The sequence below is a fragment of the Peromyscus californicus genome, unplaced genomic scaffold (genome assembly GCF_007827085.1).
Source record: "Peromyscus californicus insignis strain IS unplaced genomic scaffold, ASM782708v3 Scaffold_10__1_contigs__length_136768540, whole genome shotgun sequence".
NCBI classification, from domain to species: domain Eukaryota; kingdom Metazoa; phylum Chordata; class Mammalia; order Rodentia; family Cricetidae; genus Peromyscus; species Peromyscus californicus.
In genome coordinates this window covers 70,645,914-70,667,315 of record NW_026294391.1, presented here as the reverse complement: position 1 = coordinate 70,667,315, position 21,402 = coordinate 70,645,914, and the positions used below count along the sequence as shown (strand labels likewise).

The window sequence follows — 21,402 nt, the reverse complement described above, 5'->3', positions numbered from 1 at the left end:
TAGCATGTGTATATATTCTTTCTTCATATGGATTTAAATAAAAGAACAATTAGAGAACTTTGTATTGTTTGAAAATCTACATATTATTCAATCTTTGATGCAATAATATTATATAACTTTCAGATCTGTTAAATAATGATTTATCAGTACACTTCAAATTTAAATATAATTAGCAAAAATGAATATAAAATAAAGGAGTGAAATCAAATTATCACCCTGGAATGTAGATTTTATTACTTCATCTTTTTCTTACTTCATCTACTATTTAAGCATTAGAGAAGGAATGCTGCATGAATCTGAGCAGACTAGGAAGTTATGAAATTGAATTACAATAAAAAATTTGTGCAGGTTAAAATAATAATATTGTTTATGCATTGATCATTATTGAAAATATGTATCACTTTATTTTGCAATGCATACAATATAAGTAAAAATGGTGACACAACAGAAATTGAAATCTTTAGGGAAATGTCAAAAATATGTAATAGAAAAATGTTACTGTGTTTTATTCTCTATTTAAAAACTTAACCTGCTAGACTGCAGATGCCAAGGTCAGATTGTATGAGTTCAGATATTAATTCTATCATTTTTTAAACTGGAAGCTAATAGTTACCTTAGAAAGTTTGCCTAAAGGGTTTTCAACTACCACATACGTATGACTCAAGCACCTACAAAATCAATAGATATTTGTGTAAAATCAAAAATAAAACAAAATAAAATAAACTTTGCCTGAATATTTCTATCTTTTTTTAAAAAAAACTGACTACTACTATTGTGAGTAAAATTTACTTTAAGAAATGAACTACAGCCAATATAAAAAGTATGCCTTTGAGAAGTATTTCATACTTATAAGGAGGAAGGTAGTTAATATTGAACATTTCCATTGTTCAATTTTCCTAATTTTATAAGGGTTTTAAGTAAGTTTCATAATCACTAAGTACTTTTGAAAGGTAGGATTAGTGACCCTTTGGACTTCATGCTTTTAAATGACATGAAAAATTATTTTGTTCAAATAATTTTTGCAAAAGAGAAGGTTCCGTGCTAGTTGTCTTTGAAAGTTTTCATACTATTTCAGAAACAGATTTGCTGGAATGGTTTTGGTGTCACCTAGGCCTGAGAGAGAGCAAAATTGTAGAAATTGCCCAACATCTTCTGTGTGTACTGAGAACTCAGTAGCACTGCCTACAGGAGTCTGCTGAACTAGACTGTTTAATAATTCTACCAAATTCTAATCTGAGCAGCAGATAGTGTTTGCACAAATTTCATGGCTCCAAATGAGTGTTGACTTCCTTCTCCAGCCTCCCTGCCAACAGGTAGCCAAACATGGCAGTGTCCTCAGCACCTCCACTCAACCAGCAGGCACAACCCATGGTTGGAAAAGAGAAATTCTGAATCCACTGTCTTAATTGAACTCAAGAACCTTGAAGAATTTGCAGGAAAGAATGTGCTCCTCCACTACAGAGTGACAGGACAAACACAGGTACACATTCTGAATATTTCTAGCTTACTGCTATGATTTTAAAAGTAATTGTTAGGATACATGATAGAAAAATATGAAATGTAAAATATACACTGATTTGACTTGATTAAAGAAGTAGAGTTGGTTCTTAAATAACCAGTGTATGTGTAGTTTGATGCAATGGGACATAAAACTCGACATAACTTACCACCTCCGTATCAAATGCTAAAGTGTCTCAAATTATATATTAAGTATCATAATGGACCTACCATATCTGCTGGTTGGATAAACTGGTCCTGGGGAGGCACACATAAACACACACACAAAATGCAACTCAGCTGGACACCAACAATGGAAGAAAATACAGTATCAACATAGTCCAATTTGTTGAGACCAAGGAGTTTTTCTTTCTTATGAAGGATTAATTATACGAATGTTGACAATACTCAAAAAGCCACAAACTCCTACTCTACCATAGATGGTGACTTCATGGAAAACTACATTATTGAGTCCTTCTCTCAATTAAGCTTTTGCATCATACTATATATAGTCTCCCAAGACCACTTAAAGTGGGGGGAGAGTAGGAGGTTGTAATAGCTTGAATCCTAAGTAAGAAGCTTTAGACCCTACCCTCTTCCATTCCCTGGGGATGTGTCAATAATTCTACTTTCAATGCTACAGACCTTACCACTACTTTATTTTTCTGCTCTGAATGGTACAAATGTTGTGCCAAGTTGTCTCCACTTGAAGATAACATCATATTACGATAGAGGTTAAAAACACCATATTCCACCATTTTTTTTAAATACTGGTCTTCTATACTGTGAGATCACACTGAAAACATAAATCTGTAGCATTTTTCTTAGTACTAAATTAATTTATATTAGTAGAGGAAAGTAGGCAAAGATAATCCTCCAAAATGGCAATGATATGGGTGATTTGGAAACTACGTTCATTTAAACAGAATGTGTGATTTCAGTAAGTACTATACTAAGAAAAATATAGTAATACTAACTTGGAAAATTATACACTTGAAGAGGGGCATACTGCATAATACTGTGTATCTATTCTTCAGTAGCAGAAACATTGAAGATTATAAATATGGCCACAACTATCTTTCTGTCTATATTTCTTTGACTTTTTGTTGTAGTTCAAATTTTGGGGGTAATCTTACAAAATAATGCCTTTCTTTATGACATGTTTTGCACATGTATATCATTGTACTTTGTTCAAATTTACCATCCCTGATGTACATAACTTCAATTTTCTTCATTTTTTTAAACTTCTGTAATTGTATTAAAGTTTCTTTTGAATCTCATTTCTAATCAGTAGGAGTAAATATATAATCAGGTTTCTTTAAGAAAACACTACACTGTCTTTTTTGAGTAATTGATCAACTAGTATTGTGTTTGAAAATACTCAGTTTCTAATTCAAACTTAGCATCAAAGATATTGTTACTTCTTAATAAATGTTCTTTCTCTCTCTCTCTCTCCCTCTATCTGTCTGTCTCTTACGAAATACAAGGGTTGTTCACAACTTCAGCATTTGGAAGGGGTATATAAAGCAAAAGAACCAAAAAAATCCAGGAAAAATCTTAGCCATTAGTATGGGTACACTCTGTCATTACTGTTCAATAAAATATATCATGGTCTAGTAATTGTGTTGTGGACACTGTACTTAACTTCTTCACAGTATTATATATTGAACAATTAGGAAATAATTTGTTTGGAGGACACAGTTCATCAAATCCAAAAGATCTATGACTGTCAGTGAGAAAGTATTTTAACATTGTCACCAGATCCTGACTATTGAGTTGAATGAAATAACTAACCACAAAATTGAGTAGTAATAGTGCATACAAGTGTATAGCTATATGACAATAATTACTGAAATGCATATATAGTAAAAGCACTGAAACTAAATACTCAGTATCAGAAGCATAGCATGTTTCAGAAACATTTGCTGGTTATTGACCAGGTTCCTTAACAGGATGTTCATTTATTTTAAAATTAATATTTTACCTTGTCCAAATTTTATGAGATTGCTCAATTCAATGCAAATAGTTAGATGAGTTTTGAGAATAATAAATATGGCTTTTCAACAAATATATCAACTGATGAATTGTTTTATGGAAAGTCACAGAAAAGATTATGTCTTCATTCTCAAAAATTAGTGAAAATACCATTGGATTTATGGTTCAACCATGTTTTATTTATGCATCAGTTCTTCTGCCTTGATCCTTAATTTAGATCCATGGGGTCTTTTCATTTTAATCATCTATAAAAATTGAGTAATAATAACACATACCTTATGTACTGCCACTCAAATTATGTGGAATAATAATCATGAATATCAAACACAATATCTATAATTTAGATTATGATCAATATATAATAGGAATTTTATTTCTCAGGTTCTCATTCTTCTTAAAATATATGTTTGTCAGATATCCTAGTCCATAAGACACTAAAAATACTCCTAAGGGTTTTTTCATCCTTGTGAAAATAAATCAGTGAAGGAGAAGTTTAGCATAGAATGAGATTAATTCTATGGGTTTAACATGCTCTAAAATGTACTGGCAGTTTATATCTTCGCAAAGATTTAGAGGCATGAAAATCCTTGTCCATCCTGAAGATCAGTAGCTTCTTATTGAAGCTATGATGATGCTATTCTGCTTGAATCTACCCCAGATATTTACATGTTCTCATTATGATTTCCATGTATTGATACATCCTTAATGACACAGGCAGTATGCTGTAGACTATGAGACAGTTTATGTTAGGAATTACTATAAATAATAATAAATATTGTTACATCAGGTTCTTGTTTAGTGACTTAAATATGAATAAATTTTCCTCCGATCTGGATATAAAGTAAGGCATAATAACATTAAATAAAGGTAGCTAAATACAGACCCTTTGTTCTCAGCCTCAAAAAAATATGTGCTCATATAATTAAATTGGGTTCTTTGCTGCAAATCACTGTAACCTCCCCATGTGACTCAGTGTGTCACACCACAGCTTCCACAAGGAGATTTTCTTTTCTTTTTTTTTCTCTTAAATTTCATTTCATTTTATTTTGGTGGAGATGGTGCAAAGGCAGAGGGTAGATACAGAGACAGGAAGATGAATGTGATCAAAATACATGATGTGAAAGACACAAAGAATAAAAAGAAAGTTTGAAAAAAGATGTGCATATATTGCATTTTATTATCTGCCTGCCTTACTGATACTGATAAGTGTCTGTCACATAATTTTAATTTCAGTTCAAATTTATTTCAGCATCAAAAGTTGTAGGTGAACAATAACTGGTGATCTGTTATTCAGTCCATGCAAAGGAAGTTAATTTTTCATAGTTTTGCCTACTTGTTTCCTCAGTAAGAAACTCACATAACATTTTATACAGATGGATGATTGAAAGAATGAAGTAGTCCAAACCAGCAAATGGACAGCAAAGAAATAAGTAATATTTTTGTTACCCAATCTTGTTTCTTTCACATCGCATCACTAAACTCATGAACCATTTCTAGGATATTTAAAAAAGGTTATTAGAGAATTTCCGCAATCTGTTTGTCACAAACACAGACTATTTTATTTATTCCTAATATATATGCTTGCATTACTTTTCCTTGCCTGACTGATCTACCAAGTGCTTCCAGTATGATCATCTTTGAGAACAATGAGAAAGAATTTAATTCCTTTGTTCTAGCCTCCAAGAAAGCATTAAATCACAACTACTATGTTAGATATTTTATATGCATTTTTTAACAGTTTGAATAATTAAATAGTCTTCAGTTTGGTGAAAACTAATTGTTTAAAAGTGGATTCTCACTTTTAATGAAGGTTTAATTAGAATATGTTGAATTGATCACATCTTTTTCTCTTTTAGTATATTAATTCAGCATATTGCATTTTGATTTTAAGTTGTTGCATCACCAATACAGATTCAATATTGATATATTTTACTGTTTCCTGTGCATAGTTGGACTTGATACTTCTAACTAATTTCTGCAATTCTTGCATTTGTTTGCTGGCATGCTTTCTTTGTTATTGAGAAATATTTGTCTCCTTGTTCTTTTAGCTTGCACAGAATATAACCAATCATCTTAAGAAGGCTTTCATTCTCTTCTCATTTCTAGATGAAGTGCAGAATTTCTGTTAATTGATATATAATTTGTATATATATTTAATGAAATCTTTGCTTCTTCATAACCCTATTTCTATAATTTTCCTTTATTGTTTGTGGGATTATAGTAATGACTTTACCACAGAACTTACTGTCATTCCATATCTGTAAATATTCTCTTACGCTTTCTTTGCAAATTTTAATTCTTCTTTTGATGCATCTTAGAGAATTACTACTAAACCTTGTTTAAGGTTATATTACCAATATTTTTCTGACTTGTGTTCTTTGTACTTGAGTATTTCCATGGTTTTTATCTAGTTTTGTTTCTGTCTTCTCAAATTTTCATTCGGTTCTTCATAATGTTTTCATCTCTCTATGAAATAATTTATTTTACATTGCGTAGCATCCACTGATTTTCAAGATAAGATCTTTGTATATAAATCTAGCTAGGCTCCCAAGTGCTAAACCTGTAGTCAAATGTCAAAAAGACCAACATTATTTCTCTGTACTGTTAGATGCTTTTACACAGTAATGATACTTACTCTAAATGCCTTAACAAATATTTCTAATATCTGGGCTACTTCTGGACCTGAGTATACTTAATCCTCTGCATCTTGTGTATATGCTGGCCTATTTTGGACTTTTCCCATTTCTTCTAATTTGGGTGCTGAAATGAGACATGTTATCTTATCAGCAGTGAAAAAGTAAAGTTAATCCTAGCAATGATTATGCCATTATTTCTACTGGATTTTAGGTCTAATACCTATGCTCACTTTCTTTTACTGTAGCTGAAGTTTAATCTGAAGGCATAACATGTCCTTTGATTTCTATAGTAAAATGATAGTAGGTTCCAGCAATATCAGTTGATAATGACTGGAATATGGAAGTAGGTTTACATATTGAAAGAATTTTCTATATATTATTTAAACATTTTAAGATTAAGAGGTTCCCGGCTATCACCTAGGTAGATCTTAAATGCAATAATATGAATCCGTTTACAGTAAGAAACAAAGGAATATTTGATGCAGATTAGTACAGAAATCAGTGTGAACATACAGTTAGAAATTAGGGTGATATAATTTTAAAAAATCTGTAACATAGCTTCAAAAAGCTAGAAGAAAAAGGCAATGAATATTTCTCCACAGGTTTTACAGGTATGTTCTTGCCATCATGTTGATTTTAGCCTACTGATGATGATCTTAGACTTTAAGAGGAAACAGAAGCTATACACATGGACACACACACACACACACACACACACACACACACACACACACGCATAGACACACACACACGCATAGACACACACACACACGCATAGACACACACATACTATATCATATCTGTATATGAGAGAGAGAGAGAGAAAGAAACAAAGAGAAAGACAGAGAGCTGAGTCTTTCAATTCATTATAATCTGACCTCAAAGTCACTATGTAATATATGGATTCAGCTTGGCAAATTTCTTGCTATTGTTTTGGACTCATCAAATTTCTATTTGCCTATTCACCCTTTCATCCATCTGGATCAGGTGTTCATCATTTCATATGGAAATGATCTTGACCTTGGCTTCCCTTCACCACTTCAGCTCAACTCTAACTGAAAGTTCAGTAGCTCTAATAGATTTTCAGCTTATTCTGTGGCTGTATTACATGAGTTTTCCAATCCCTTCACATACTTTTCATTTCTCTCACTCTTCCCACATTTGGCCTGACAGCTCTCTTTGAAACTCCTTGCCTCTTTAGCCCTTTGTAGATATCCTGTAACTCACATATAGCATACATACATATAATTACATGGTTGATAGATGTGGATATATTTACTATATGACTTTTAATGTGTAATAAATGAACCAGTATTTGCCTTATTCAGACTATCATGGAAAGAGGGACTATCTAGAAAATTGCTGTCAGGGAAACCACTATACCTTGTGAGTTAATGGTTATTCAATCAATTCTGACATAATGAATTTATGTAATTTAGATAGTACACATTTATATAAATGTATTAATCTATGTTTCATATATAGCATACTAATGACAGATACTTTATATGTCTTACACAAGATATTTTAAATCTCAGAGGAGATATTTTGTCACATCTTCCCCCTTATTTTATCTAATACTATTTTTCATATGCAAAAAATATTTTCCAAGAACATAATAGATAAGTTAAAGCTGAATGTGAGGAAGGGGTCAGTCCTCAAAGACCTTCAAGTCTCCTAATTTGTAACTATTTAGCAAGCTAACTTTACTGTAAATTATGATTTGCTTTATTTAAAATCTATTAACTTATGTGTTAATTTATTATAAAAATGCCTTGAAAGCAACACACAACTCAGTCTTTAACAAAGGATCTCAGTATAGTGCCATAGCCATATTGTCATACAAAACGAAAAATCACAACTCCATAATTTGCTGTAGCACCAGAGTACATCAGCCTTTCAATAATACTAGAATCCTAGGTCTACCAGAAGGAGCAAAGTCTTGGAGTCTACAAACAAAATAGGTTTTGACAGTACCCAGGAATCTTTCTTGCCAACTCAAAATTCTTATGATTCCAGTTTTTGGTTTCTGGCTGTTTTACATTAATTTACAGATCATTTCTCATACTGTTTCTTCCCTCTTCTCTCTGTCTTCTTGTTTCATTAACTTGATTAAAATTGAAGGACTTTTTTCCTTTTGAAATAAAGTCACAATTATTAGTTCATATGGGTAGGACTATAACCTCTCACATACCCAAATTTCACACCCATACTTCATGCAAAACATATTCTCGCCATTATGATAGCCCAAGCCCTAACCCATGACAGTATCAACATTAAGTCCAAAACCTCGTGTTATTGATATAAAATCTCATTATTTAAATTACAATGCAAATATTAGAAATATTAATGAGAATCTGGATATAATCTACCCTGAGTCAAAGTTCCTCTCCATATCTGAAACAAGAAAGCTACTAGTGTGTTTTCCAAGGTAATAATGGATGTTCACATTCCAAAAGGGAAACATTAGAATGTGTGATGACATCTTGGCCTGACCGGTTCCCACCAGCATCCCCCTCTCCCTCTTCAGTCCCCAAGGGGCCGGCCTCCAGGCTGTGGTGGCCAACAAAGTCCTTCCTCTGAAAAGGTCCCCCCACCCCTTAAAGGGACTCAAGATGCCTCCAAGAAGTCTGTGTTCCTCTCTGCTGCCTGGTTGAGCTTTCCCACCTCGCAGTCTCAGAGTGGCTAGCAGGGCCCAGTCCCCACTGTCCGGCTCCTGTCATCTCAGTCTGTGCTGGTACAATCTGCCCAAGTTCTAAGACCCTCTGCCCCACCCACCTCACAAGCTTCTTCTGTGTATATTTCATTTTGTTTCTACGGTTATGGGAGCAATTTAAACTCCCAGTTCATTTTCACAAAAGAAAATAAAATTACAGTTGCAAGACAAAAAAAAAAAATGTTAAATCAGTCACTGGCTTCAAGTCACTTTCTTATTCAGCACTACATATTTCAGTGGCTTTCAAGTCCTCAAAAATAGTCTCTTCTGGCTTGATGTCTGTTCAGTCAACTTTTTTCTGGGATGAGGAATTATAATAGGTTCTTTTTTTATTTTTTGGTTTTTCGAGACAGGGTTTCTCTGTGTAGCTTTGTGCCTTTTCCTGGAACTCACTTGGTAGCCCAGGCTGGCCTCGAACTCACAGAGATCCGCCTGGCTCTGCCTCCCGAGTGCTGGGATTAAAGGCGTGCGCCACCACCGCCCGGCTATAATAGGTTCTTATTAGTTCTCTGCATCCTATGGTGCCGATGGGCTCTGTCGCTTTTGTTATCAATAACTATTGCAATTCTATTACCTTAAACATTACAATATCCATATATTGCTTCTCTATAAAGCCTGTAATTAGACACCATTTACTTACTTTTCTAAGAGTTAATTAGAAAAACATATTTTTGAAAGTTGAATCAAATTTATTAAATATCAAGCACTGGGCACTTACATTTTGTATTCTCAATATTAATTTATAGATTTACTTACAGATGAAACTTACATAAAATATATTTATATTAACAAGCCATTAAACTATTCCTATAGTATACATAGTTTATCTGTTGGACCAATTTTATATTTTTTTTTACTGATAATGTTCCAAATGTTTGAAAGTATCCTATACATATATCATTTAATCAACTTTCTTAAAGAATAATCACTGAAACTTTTTTTGTGATTAAACATTAAATTTTAATTTGTTCATTCCCATGACATTGTATTCAAATTTGCATCTAATTATTTTAGCAAAAGTCCAGATACACTGAGGATATGACCTATTGTTTTTGATATAACAATTTATTTTCCACATTTCTTTTACATTAGTCCTATGCCCTTTTGGGGAATCTGATTCTTTCTGATCATATATATGTAAATATACACATGTATTTCTTCATCTGTATTGAATAAAAACTGTCAACCAAATGACGTATTTCCTGTACATCTAAAATGAAACACTCTGTACTGGTATTTGCCCTGCCCATGACCTTGGGCTATATGGCCGGAAAGAGGCAGTGCTTCTTGCCTTTTGTAAGTGATCTCTTACAAGGAGAGGGAGAGGGGTCAAGTGCTTCTTCTTGGCATGATTGGACACTGGACAGCCAGATGCATTCTCTCCAGGACAGAATAGAGATCCCAAATTTATATCTTATTAAATCCCAATTACCCATTCAATAGACTCATGTGGATTGATCTTAACAAACTTCCCCTAGTGCTCATTGCACTCATATAGTACAGAGGTTGTTAGCTCATAAGCTTTGCAGTAAGGTGATAGTAATGGATATATCATACACTTGTCTTCTCTGTGCTCAAAGGGTTCAGCAATAACAATAATGAGATGTTTCTTCAAATAGCTCCCACCTCATTTATGGAAAGTTTTTTTTATAATATGCACATCATTAGTTTTAGTTTTAATTACTGTTTATTAAATTTGTTAAGTTTATCTTGTCATCCAGGCAATAAATTTGGGATGATCAATATCCTTTCAAATGTCTTCTTTCATGGAGAATAGAAAAAAAAATTTGGAAAGCAAATACCTCTTCTTACTATGAATTCTTGAGACCTAAAATTATTTTATCATCCAAGGACATTTTTTTCTCTACTTCAGCCTATGGGAATAATTAATGATATTGTATTTGTTTACAGGCATCTATGTTAGGAGGAAATAGACATTAAAATAAAATGGAATCTGTGGAGCAGAGGGGTGAATGCTGACTTATCACAATGGAACTTAGGTTGTTTCGCATACACTGGATTTCTTGGTTATTGCATTTTGGTTTCCATTTATTTTAAAAGCAAAACATTCCAGGAAATGTGTTTTATTTTCAGATTAAAAAGTTCAAATCATATACATATTTTCATAAGTCTATAGTAATTATATTAATATTAAAGTGGAATAAGTTTATGAATTGAAAGAATTTTATTTATATATGACATACTTCAATATCATACACAGTAGTTCTTTTAAAAGACAGTAATTTCGCCAGGCGGTGGTGGCGCACACCTTTAATCCCAGCACTCGGGAGGCAGAGGCAGGCGGATCTCTGTGAGTTCAAGGCCAGCCTGGGCTACCAAGTGAGTTCCAGGAAAGGCGCAAAGCTACACAGAGAAACCCTGTCTCAAAAAACCAAAGAAAAAAAAAAGTTATTTCAAGTCAGTTTAAAAAGAGATAGATATGTTTTACTAATTCATAATTTCTATTAGTTTCATGACAAAGAAAAAATTAAAAATAAAAACTAATAATCATTTATATTGTTTACACATTTCATTTAGGCATGTTTAATCAAGAATACATATTTATATACTATATATGCTGATAACTGTCTTCTCATCAAATTTTATAGGCTTTTATCTTTCTAAAACATAGCAAATATTTTCACTTGAGCTTTTAGCGATGAAACAAAATGAAACAATTTTTTCTTCGCTAACTAGCTGAAAATACTGAGTCTCAGAGAGGTGAGAAAACTTGCAATGTGTATATGATGCCAGATGTTAGAGCTGTGATTGGCCTCCTAGGCTGCCAGATGACAAATACTTCACATTCTTTGCCTTTGGGATTCTAAACTTCTGTGTTGGTGTGATTATTCTCTTGTTGCTCCTGGTGTCTTTAAGGAAATCTAAGGTTCAGAGATTTTCAGTTTTCTGTCCAAATATCACAATTCTCTTAACTTGCAGAAATGATTAAAGTGCAGATTTTTGAGACCTCTATAGTCACTGTTTTATATTTTCCATGCTGAATGAACTGTTAATAAGAAGTCTTTAACAACTTCCCATCTTGGTCTGACTTCAGCTTGCATAGATTGTGCGCATTCTATCAGCTGTGAATTCATATGTGCAACTGCTCTGCTATGTCTGGAAATATGTTTTCTTGCAATCTTCTATGACCTGAAACTCTTACAAACTTTCAGTAGCCTTTTCCATTAATTACACCCTTTGAGATATAATGGACTGGACCATCATACTGTCCTTCATATTTCCTTTAGTGAATGCATATATCCATGCTCCTTTGAAAAACAAACAAAACAACAAAAAGAAGTTTTTAGTCAAGTATAGATGTGAAAATTAGCCAACTCAGTAGACACTACAAAAAAAGACACTACACTACACTATTTCTGATATGGAGTAAATTCATTTATGTGTTTTCCTAGTATATATGGCCATTAGAATTTTGAGGGTTTAAACCAGTCACATTAGATCTCACTTATAATCACAACATTCAAGAGGCTGAAGCAGGAGAATTACTGAAAGTTCACAGCCAGTAAGGGATACAGAGTAAGATCCTGTCTTGAAAAAACAACCACATCTAATATAAATATATGATTATAGTTTTATTTTGAGGTCCTTGTTTCAGGTATGATTGCTCAAAAATAGAGGTGGTGATTGCTGCCATTTGATCATCTTTCATTTGATGCTGCCATGTTTTTACCAGTTCAAGTCACTTTAAAATTAGTTGTCATTATTATTATTATTATTATTATTATTATTATTATTTATATATACAGATAATATCAATTCCAGCCAAAAGCCTGGAAAGCCTCTCTGTGGTCATGAATGCTAAGGAGAGTCTTTGTTTCCACCTACACCCAAGGCCAAGGCTGAAGAGGCAGTCTCTTATTTTTTTCCTTCTGTTATGGAAGACAGGCATCTCTGACTTGATTTTTCAGCTTTATGATATTACAAAAGCCATACACATTCAGAGGAAGCTATAAATTGAATTTCAGATTTTAATCTCAAGCAGCTACATGCAGTAAAATTCTCTCTAGCAGTATGCAGCAAAAAATGTCAGTGAGGTAGTTCTTGGCTATGCTAAAACAAAACAACAGGGTGTAGCTCCTAATCAAACACAGGATCAGAGGGACAAATGACTCTACAGCTTATTCTATTGTTACTATGTTTTTGATAGTGCATTATATATTTTTCATTCTCCCACTTTATTAAGAAATGTGCTTTGGGTTAAATGCCATTGCCCAGCTGCAGGCTGATTCTTCAACTTACAAAGCCAAGTTTGAGTATATTTAAGCTAGCCTAAGCAAGGCTATAACATTTAATAAAGGTGAATAAATTAAATGTATTTTTAATATGCTGCATTTTTAACTTTAGTTTATTAAGATATTACTCCATTGTAAGTTCAGAAGTATTATTATATTCTTCTATTGTAGCCTGAGGTTCCTAATGGTTCTTGATTATAGATAAAGCATTTCTGTAGCTAGAAGTTTTCCTGTGTTACACCCAGGCGCTGCGGTTGAGATGAATCTGTCCCACTCACATTCAAGTAAACACACAGATACTTATATTAATTAAAACTGCTCAGCAATTAGCTCAGGCTTACTACTGACTAGCTATTACATATAAACTCAGCCCATTTCTGTCCATCTATATGTCGCCACATATTCTGTGGCTTTACCTGTGTGCCATTACATGCTGCTCCCTAGATGGCAGACTAGCCTGAGCTAATGGCCAAGCAGTCTTAATTAATATAAGCCTCTGTGTGTTTACTTGGGTCTAAGTGGCTGCAGGACCGGCAGGTGAGAGAGATTTTTTCTGACCCTGGGCAGGGCTGGACACAAAATCCTTCAGTTACAAATGGTGCCTAATGGCTCAAGTTTCCACCTGAAACCTGAGAATACTTAATAAACAATTCTAAATGGAGCCAAAAACAGGTTCCTACTTCATGTCTCATGTGGGTAGCAAGACACACGCAGCATGCAGGCTTGAGCTACTCTATGGTGGGTTCCTGCAGTGTGGGCTTGACCTGAAGCATGATGGATTTCCACTGTAGTACACACAGATGTCTCCAAGACACACATTATGCTGTGTGGTAGATTTAGCCTTTGCTAATATATAAAAAAAAATGTTTCGGGACTACATGTTAATGGATGGAAGCATAGACACACTACTTCACAGAGTTAGTGATGAGCATGGATCCCACTTTTGTCATGTTGGAAAGGTGAGGCGGATGGAGCCAGCAGCCAAAGTTACCATTTCGACCTGAGTCATGCTGCAGTTTAAAACAAGAGATTCACAATAAAGCAGATTCAGATGGAACCAGACTTTAAATGGTGTACAATGTGTATAAAAATGTACGTAGGCTTGGAAGAGAGAAGAAAATGAATATAGACAGTTATATAAAGAAATAGATTTAAAAAATAAAGTCTTTAAAGAGACAGTAAAGGTAGTATAAAAAATAAGACACATAAAGATGAATATCACACAGAGAGTCTGGATTGTGTTGTCTTTGGGATTTTTAAGTGTAGAAAGACATTTGACTGAAAAGCTGTTTATTTAAGCCAATATATAAATTTTAAAGGTATCTGAACTTCAAAGTTTATGTCTAAAAATATGTTACTTTGGAAAAGAGGTTCTGCTTTTGTTTCCACAGAATATGAGAACCTGTGGATTACTTCCAAGCTAATATGATTTGACAAGCCAAGACCCCCTGAAAGGCCTCCAATGACACCATGGCCTAGATCATCAGACATCCAAAATCAATTTCGAGGCAACTGGCTCAGAGACTACTCCAGTCAGAATTTGACCATAATTCTTAATTTTCTCAGGATCACCACAAGAATACAGCACCCCCTATCAGCAGGAAGTAGCCTAGAACACTATGCCCACATTTCCAAAAATGGATTACGGAAATTTTCTTTGTTTAGAGATTGGTTACAAATTGTTATTGGCTATAGTCAATATCTATCTAAAAGAAAAAGGAAGATAAGATATAGATATGAGAGGATGAAAGGATAGGATATTGAACCTACTTTTAAAGAGCAACTTGTTTAAAATGTTTTACATTGCTATAGATTTTAGTTTATTGATACAAATTTAAAGTTAATTTTGTTATTCTGTATATATACTTCTACTCTTCTTTAAGGTATTATGTTTATGTAACTCATTTAAATTGTAATGGAAAATTAAAAAATACAGATTAATAACTAGTCATCTATGATAATCAAACTTATAATCATGTTAGTTTAGTTTCCTAGGTATACATAGTTATATTTCAGATAGATATTTAATCTTCAGACACTTCAAAGACCTACAGAATATGGCATTTAAAATGTTTTAAAAAGTTAGACTTTTCTGGACTATGAGACACATCTATTCCTGGCAGCACCATTTACTTCAAAGAGAAAGATGGGTATCAAAGACACTCTGTATGAAATTTATCTTCTTCTTGACAAAAATAGACATTTGGCCAAGAAACTATTCTTGCCTGGACTGCTTGACAAAATGTTGTATAGCCTGAACATACAGGACCCATAAGAAGGTAACTACTGAACTTTGCAAGGTGACATGGTCCTTCAGGTTCCTGCTTTGCAAAAGAAATTGCCAGATATTCTACAGTCCACAGAAAGAAGTGACTGAGAGATTCTAGGCCTACCTATAGGCTGAAAATGGATGCCACAATGTTACAAGAAACTTTGGGTGACTGTCCAGGCAGCCCACTGTCTCTGTCATTCTAGAATTTTGGAAGTTGCTTACAATGCATTTCATGTTTACTTAGGTAATATTATATCCTTCTGAGGTCTTTGATATAGTTGAAGACTAGATAGTAATAATTTTCCTTGGTTACAATAAAAGATAAATTAGATATGAAACCTTAGACTCACAAATATAGGATAGATTGAATATTTTCTTTAATTTTGCCAAATAAAAATAGACTAGAAATTGTAACTGTAATTCTTACTTGACAACTGTTCTTTTATATGTAATTTTACTATGTTAAAGTTAAAACCTTTTTTTTGATTAGACAGAAAAGGGGAGGTGCTTTGGATGCCTTTCTGTGTGCTACGAATATGTGTTTTTCTGATTGGTTGATAAACACAATGCTGATTGGCCAGTAGCCAGGCAGGAAGTATAGGTGGAATAAGCAGACAAGGAGAATTGTGGGAAGAAGAAGGCTGAGTCAGGAGACATCAGTCCACCATCCAGGGAGCAGCATGTAATGGCCCACAGAAAGCCATGGAAAATGTGGTGACATACAGATTAACAGAAATGTGCTGAGTTTAACTGTAAGGGCTAGTCAGTAGTTAGCCTGAGCTAATGACCAAACAGTTTTAATTAATATAAGCCTCTGTGTGTTTATTTGGGTCCGAGAACCCACAGGACTGGTTGTTGAGAGAGATTTGTTCTGACTGTGGGTCAGGCTGGACAGAGAAAAACTTCAGTTACACATTTCAGTTCAACAAGAGGAAAATTGATATGTTCAGAAAATAGGTATGCTAATTAGATTGATTCAATAAGTTTACTTCTATAATATAGCATCACTTTTTAAACACCAAATATACATAATTACAATTTGGAAATATCTCATGACTATATGGATAGACAGACAGACAGACAAACAGACAAATTCTTAATGTGGGCAGGCCCTAAACTTTTTTGGCTTCCATATGTATGGCTATAGAATTGACATACACACATACACACCCACCCACCTCCACCCCACCCCACCCACCTCCACACACACACACACACACACACACACACATATATATATATATATATATATATATATATAGATAGATAGATAGATAGAGAGAGAGAGAGAGAGAGAGAGAGAGAGAGAGAGAGAGAGAGAAGGAGGGAGGGACCATTAAGCTTGAGTACATTCCTTCTGTTTCTAGGTACTTTGAGATTTCTTAAAAATTCTTATTTATTCTATGAGTTTATGTGTTTGCCTGAGTTTACATATGTGAACTACATGCATACAATGACAATGGAGATTGGAAAATAACGTAAGATCTTTGGAACTAGGTACTAAGTGGTCAGTTGTGTGATAACTTGCAGGTGCTGGTAACTGAACATGGGTCTTCTGCAAGAGCAGGAAGTCCGCTTAACTGCTAAGCCATCTCCATAGCCTCATTCTTCATGGTTTTTTTTTTTTTATCATGGAAGGATATTGATTGTCTTCTGTGTCTATTGCAATGATCATGTGATTTCTTTTCTTAGGTTGAATGTTCTATTACACTGACTGATTTATATTTGTTAAACCAAACTTGTGCATCCAGGGTAAAACCATTTTTTCACAGTATATGATCTTCTTAAATTATTTATTTGTGTTTATTTATTTACTTATTTGCAAATTTTTTATTTATTTTTAGGTTTTTCAAGACAGGGTTTCTCTGTGTAGTTTTGGTGCTTGTCCTGGATCTCGCTCCATAGACCAGGCTGGCCTCAAACTCACAGAGATCCACCTGGCTCTGCCTCCCAAGTGCTGGGATTAAAGGCATGTGCCATTGCTGACCGGCCTTAATTTAATTTTATATGATTAAATTATAATTACATCTATTCTCTACTCATTCTCTTCCTTACTACCTCTACCATGTCTGCCCACTCCCAAAATTCAGAGCCCTCCTCTTTAACCATTGCTCTTACATATACATATAAATTAATAAAATATAAATACAAACAGCATACTCTCATCAGTGTGTGTGTGTGTGTGTGTGTGTGTGTGTGTGTGTGTGTGTGTGTGTGTGTGTGTGTATGTGTGTATTTAGGGTTGACAACTTTGTACTGGATAATCATTTAGGGGTCTTATCCCTGAGGAAGACTAATTCTCCCTCTCACAGTCATTAATGGTATGTATCTGTTCATCTGTGAGTGGTGCCTTGTGTGATTACCCCCATTCACATTGTCATGTCAACTTGTATTATAATTTAGGCCTTGTATAGGTAACATAATTAAGATTTCATGGGTCTTGCTTCCCTGTCATATCTAGAAGACACAATTTCAAAACAGACTTCTTGGTCCTTTGGTTTTTGCAATCTTTCTGCCCCCTCTTCCATAGAGCTGTTTTCTGTGACTTAAAGGCTGGAATTGTGTTGTAGATACATTCATAGGGGCCAAGCATCCCATTATTAGTTTTTCTCTGCATTTTTATAGCTCAATGTCTTCTGTATGCAAAGAAAGCTTCTCTGTTTCAGGGTAAAAGCTGTACTTCTCTAACTAGGCCAACTCACAGGAGTTGCAATCATGACAGAAACTGTTGGTGGGGAACAGATCTTCATAATACATTATGGAACTTCATTTGCAGGTGTTCTAGTTGATACTTTTACAACTACCTTCATGAGAGAAATTTCTCTCAATATTTCTTTCTTTTTACTGCAATTTCAGTATCAGGATAATGTTGTGTAGCTAGAGTTTTCCTGGTCCTTCCTGGTCCACGGTCAGGACAAATCTCTCTCACCTCCAGACCCACAGCCGCTTAGACCCAACCAAGTAAACACAAAGAGACTTATATTGCTTACAATCTGTATGGCTGCAGTAGGCTTCTTGTTATCTAGTTCTTATATCTTAAATCAACCCATTTCTATTAATCTATAAGTTGCCACGTGGCTCATGACTTACCGGTACCTTACATCTCACTTGTCATGGCAGTGGCTAGCAGCTGCTCTCTGCCTCAGCCTTCCTGTTCCCACAATCCTCTTCTCTCCTTGTCCTGCCTATACTTCCTGCCTGGCTACTTGCCAATCAGTGTTTTATTTATTAACCAATCAGAGCAACACATTTAACATATAGAACATCCCACAGCAATATTGGTTCCATAGAATAAGATTGATAGTGTGATCTCCTTTTCTATTTTCTGTAACAACTTGAAAATTTTTGGATTTTAGCACTTTATTTTGTTTTTGTTTTTGAGACAGGGTTTCTCTGTACAGCTTTGGAGCCTATCCTGGAACTTACTCTGTCGATTAGGTTGGCCTCGAACTCACAGAGATTCTCCTGCCTCTGCCTCCTGAGTACTGGATGGTTTTTAGATCTTTTAATGGCTGTGAGAATTTACATTTCCGTTGGTAAGTTTTGCTTTCATTTTAATTTGATTCTAGGAATTTTTGAATATGCTCCTTGACTTCCTCAATGACCTACTGGTCATTCAAAAATGTAATGTTCAGTTTGTCACTATTTATGTAGTTGATGTAGTATTCCTTTTCATTTACTTCCAGTCATTTCACCGTGATCTGATAAGAAACAAGAAATTATTTTTGGTTATTTTCCATTTGTTAAGCCTTGGTTTTTGGCCTACAATATGCTCTGCTTTAGTCTAACTTATTTGTACTTTTGAGAATAACGAATATCTTATATGTATTGTATGGAATATTCTAGAGATATTTGTTAAGTACATTTGAATTATGGTATAATTTATCAGTTTTCATTTTGGATGTTACATCTTAAGATGATAATGATGTATTGAAGTTACTGATCAATATTGTACCAGGAATTTTATGACTATTTGTTCTTATTGGCATTTGTTTTATGAATTCAGTTCCCAGTATTTGCTAAATATGCTTTTAAAATTATTACAACTTCTTGATGGAACAATTTTCCCTTTTGTAAATATACAATGACCTTCTTTTCATCTTCTGATGACTTCTCAGATGACTTTTAGTGCAGTACATTCTTTTTTTACATAAAGATAATACAGATACAGTGAAAGATTTTTCTATCAACAAATCATATTTTCATCAGTTTTGCCCATGATACTGTTAGTGCATACCTGCTATATAGCAGCACCTTTCATCTATAGCACAGCTTACTCAAGTCTATATGGTTTGTGTAGATAGAAAAAGATGTGCACCTAACTGGATGATACAGAAATTAATTGAATCAAATCTCTATAAGGACCATTTATATCTAATCTTTCTCTGCTGGAAAGTATTATGGGTAGAGCTGTAGCTGGAGAATTTTTCTCCAGCTCCCACCGCCAAGTCCTGCCAGACCCGGAGCCCACTTATAAAATAGACACACAGACTCTTAACATTATTTAAACTTCTTGGCCATTAGCTCAGGCCTATCATTGTCTAGCTCTCACTCTTATATTCAGCCCATTTCTATTAATCTTTACTTTGTCACGTGGCTCATGGCTTACCAGTACTTTACATCTTCCTTGTCTTGGCGGTGGCTCCAGCCAGTCTCCCTTTCCTTCCTCCTTCCTCCATTCTCCTCTCTCCCTTGTCCCGCCTATACTTCCTGCCTGGTCACTGGCCAATTAGTGCTTTATTTATATAAAGCAATATCCACAGCATAGAGGATTGTTTAGTCTATATGATCTTTGCAGAAACTGTATACTACTCTGGGTTTCCTCACCCTGTTTATCAGATGAAAAATAGAAAAGAATAATGAAAAACACAATACTCAAAAATATACCACTCAATAAATGACATAGTCCAAATTAGATACCAATTTGAGTTTTCAAATCACTGTACTAGTTTGCCTTCTGTGTAATCTAGCATTTAATAACAGGCAACTCACCAAAAATACAACTATTTACAAGACCCTGTGCTTTTAGGTAACTTCTCTAGTGTTTTTATCAATTTGTTTTTCTCTTATTTCAACTCATTTTAAAAGAATAAAAAATTGAAAGGTGAATAAATGTTAGTTGTTATAAATCTTATTAAGAAATAGGTAGACTTAATTTAGAAAGCGTAAGTAAGCAGCAAGAAAAAATGTGAGGACCTAGATAAAATAATTAAAATATTAAAATGTATGATAAACCTTATTTTGTTTTTGAATTTGTAGCGCCAGAAAATTAGCAGGCTTCTCTATTTCCTTTTTTCCTAGATGAAATTAAATAAGTACTAAGGGAAACATTGGGCTAACACTTTAGGGAAATAATTTACAAATGGGATTTTACTTCAAAGTTGACTTCTGATTATGTACGCTTGGGTTTTCCTCATTGCAGAGTTGGGAAAACAGCTATGCTGTGTGGGAAAACAACTTGGATCCAATTGGGTAAATTCTCATTTGTTTTTAATTCTCTAAGCCAATTTTGCTTCTCATTTATACCTTGAATCTGAAGATGACCAGATGTCATTTTTACATATTGTCCTCTGAGGATTGTACATGGAAACAGTCACTAAAGACAACAAAGAAGTTTATCCTGTATTCAAACATTGGTTACAGAGCCACAGCAATGGAAGTGATGAGAGCAGGCTCCAGTGTATTTGCTTTCCCTGGCAGCCAGTTTACTACTTAATTTCCTGTCCAGGTCTGACAGTTATAAATATCATTTGAAACAAATGTGCACTCTCTCTAAATGCCTCCAACTACATGCCAAATCAGCTTCAATGTGGAGAGGATCTTGAAGAATGTGTTTACCTTTTATTAAAAAGAGCCAGAGGAAAATTAATTGAAGGATTTAATTGAAAAAAATGCATTTGTTTTAACATTAGTGTAACCATTTCATTGAAAATTGTCTAATTTTGAATCTTAAGATTTGTAGGAATTACTATTTCCAAATAATTGACCCTTTACTTTCAAACAATAGAGTAAATGCAAAATCTTATCCATGAT

At 34.1% G+C, this 21,402-nt stretch overlaps 1 pseudogene; it reads right to left on the bottom strand.

Annotated features, from left to right (window-relative positions):
• Window positions 1–982: 982 nt before the first annotated feature.
• LOC128116947 (protein Hikeshi-like) lies at window positions 983–1,266 on the bottom strand (annotated as a pseudogene).
• Between the last annotated feature and the right edge of the window lie 20,136 nt (window positions 1,267–21,402).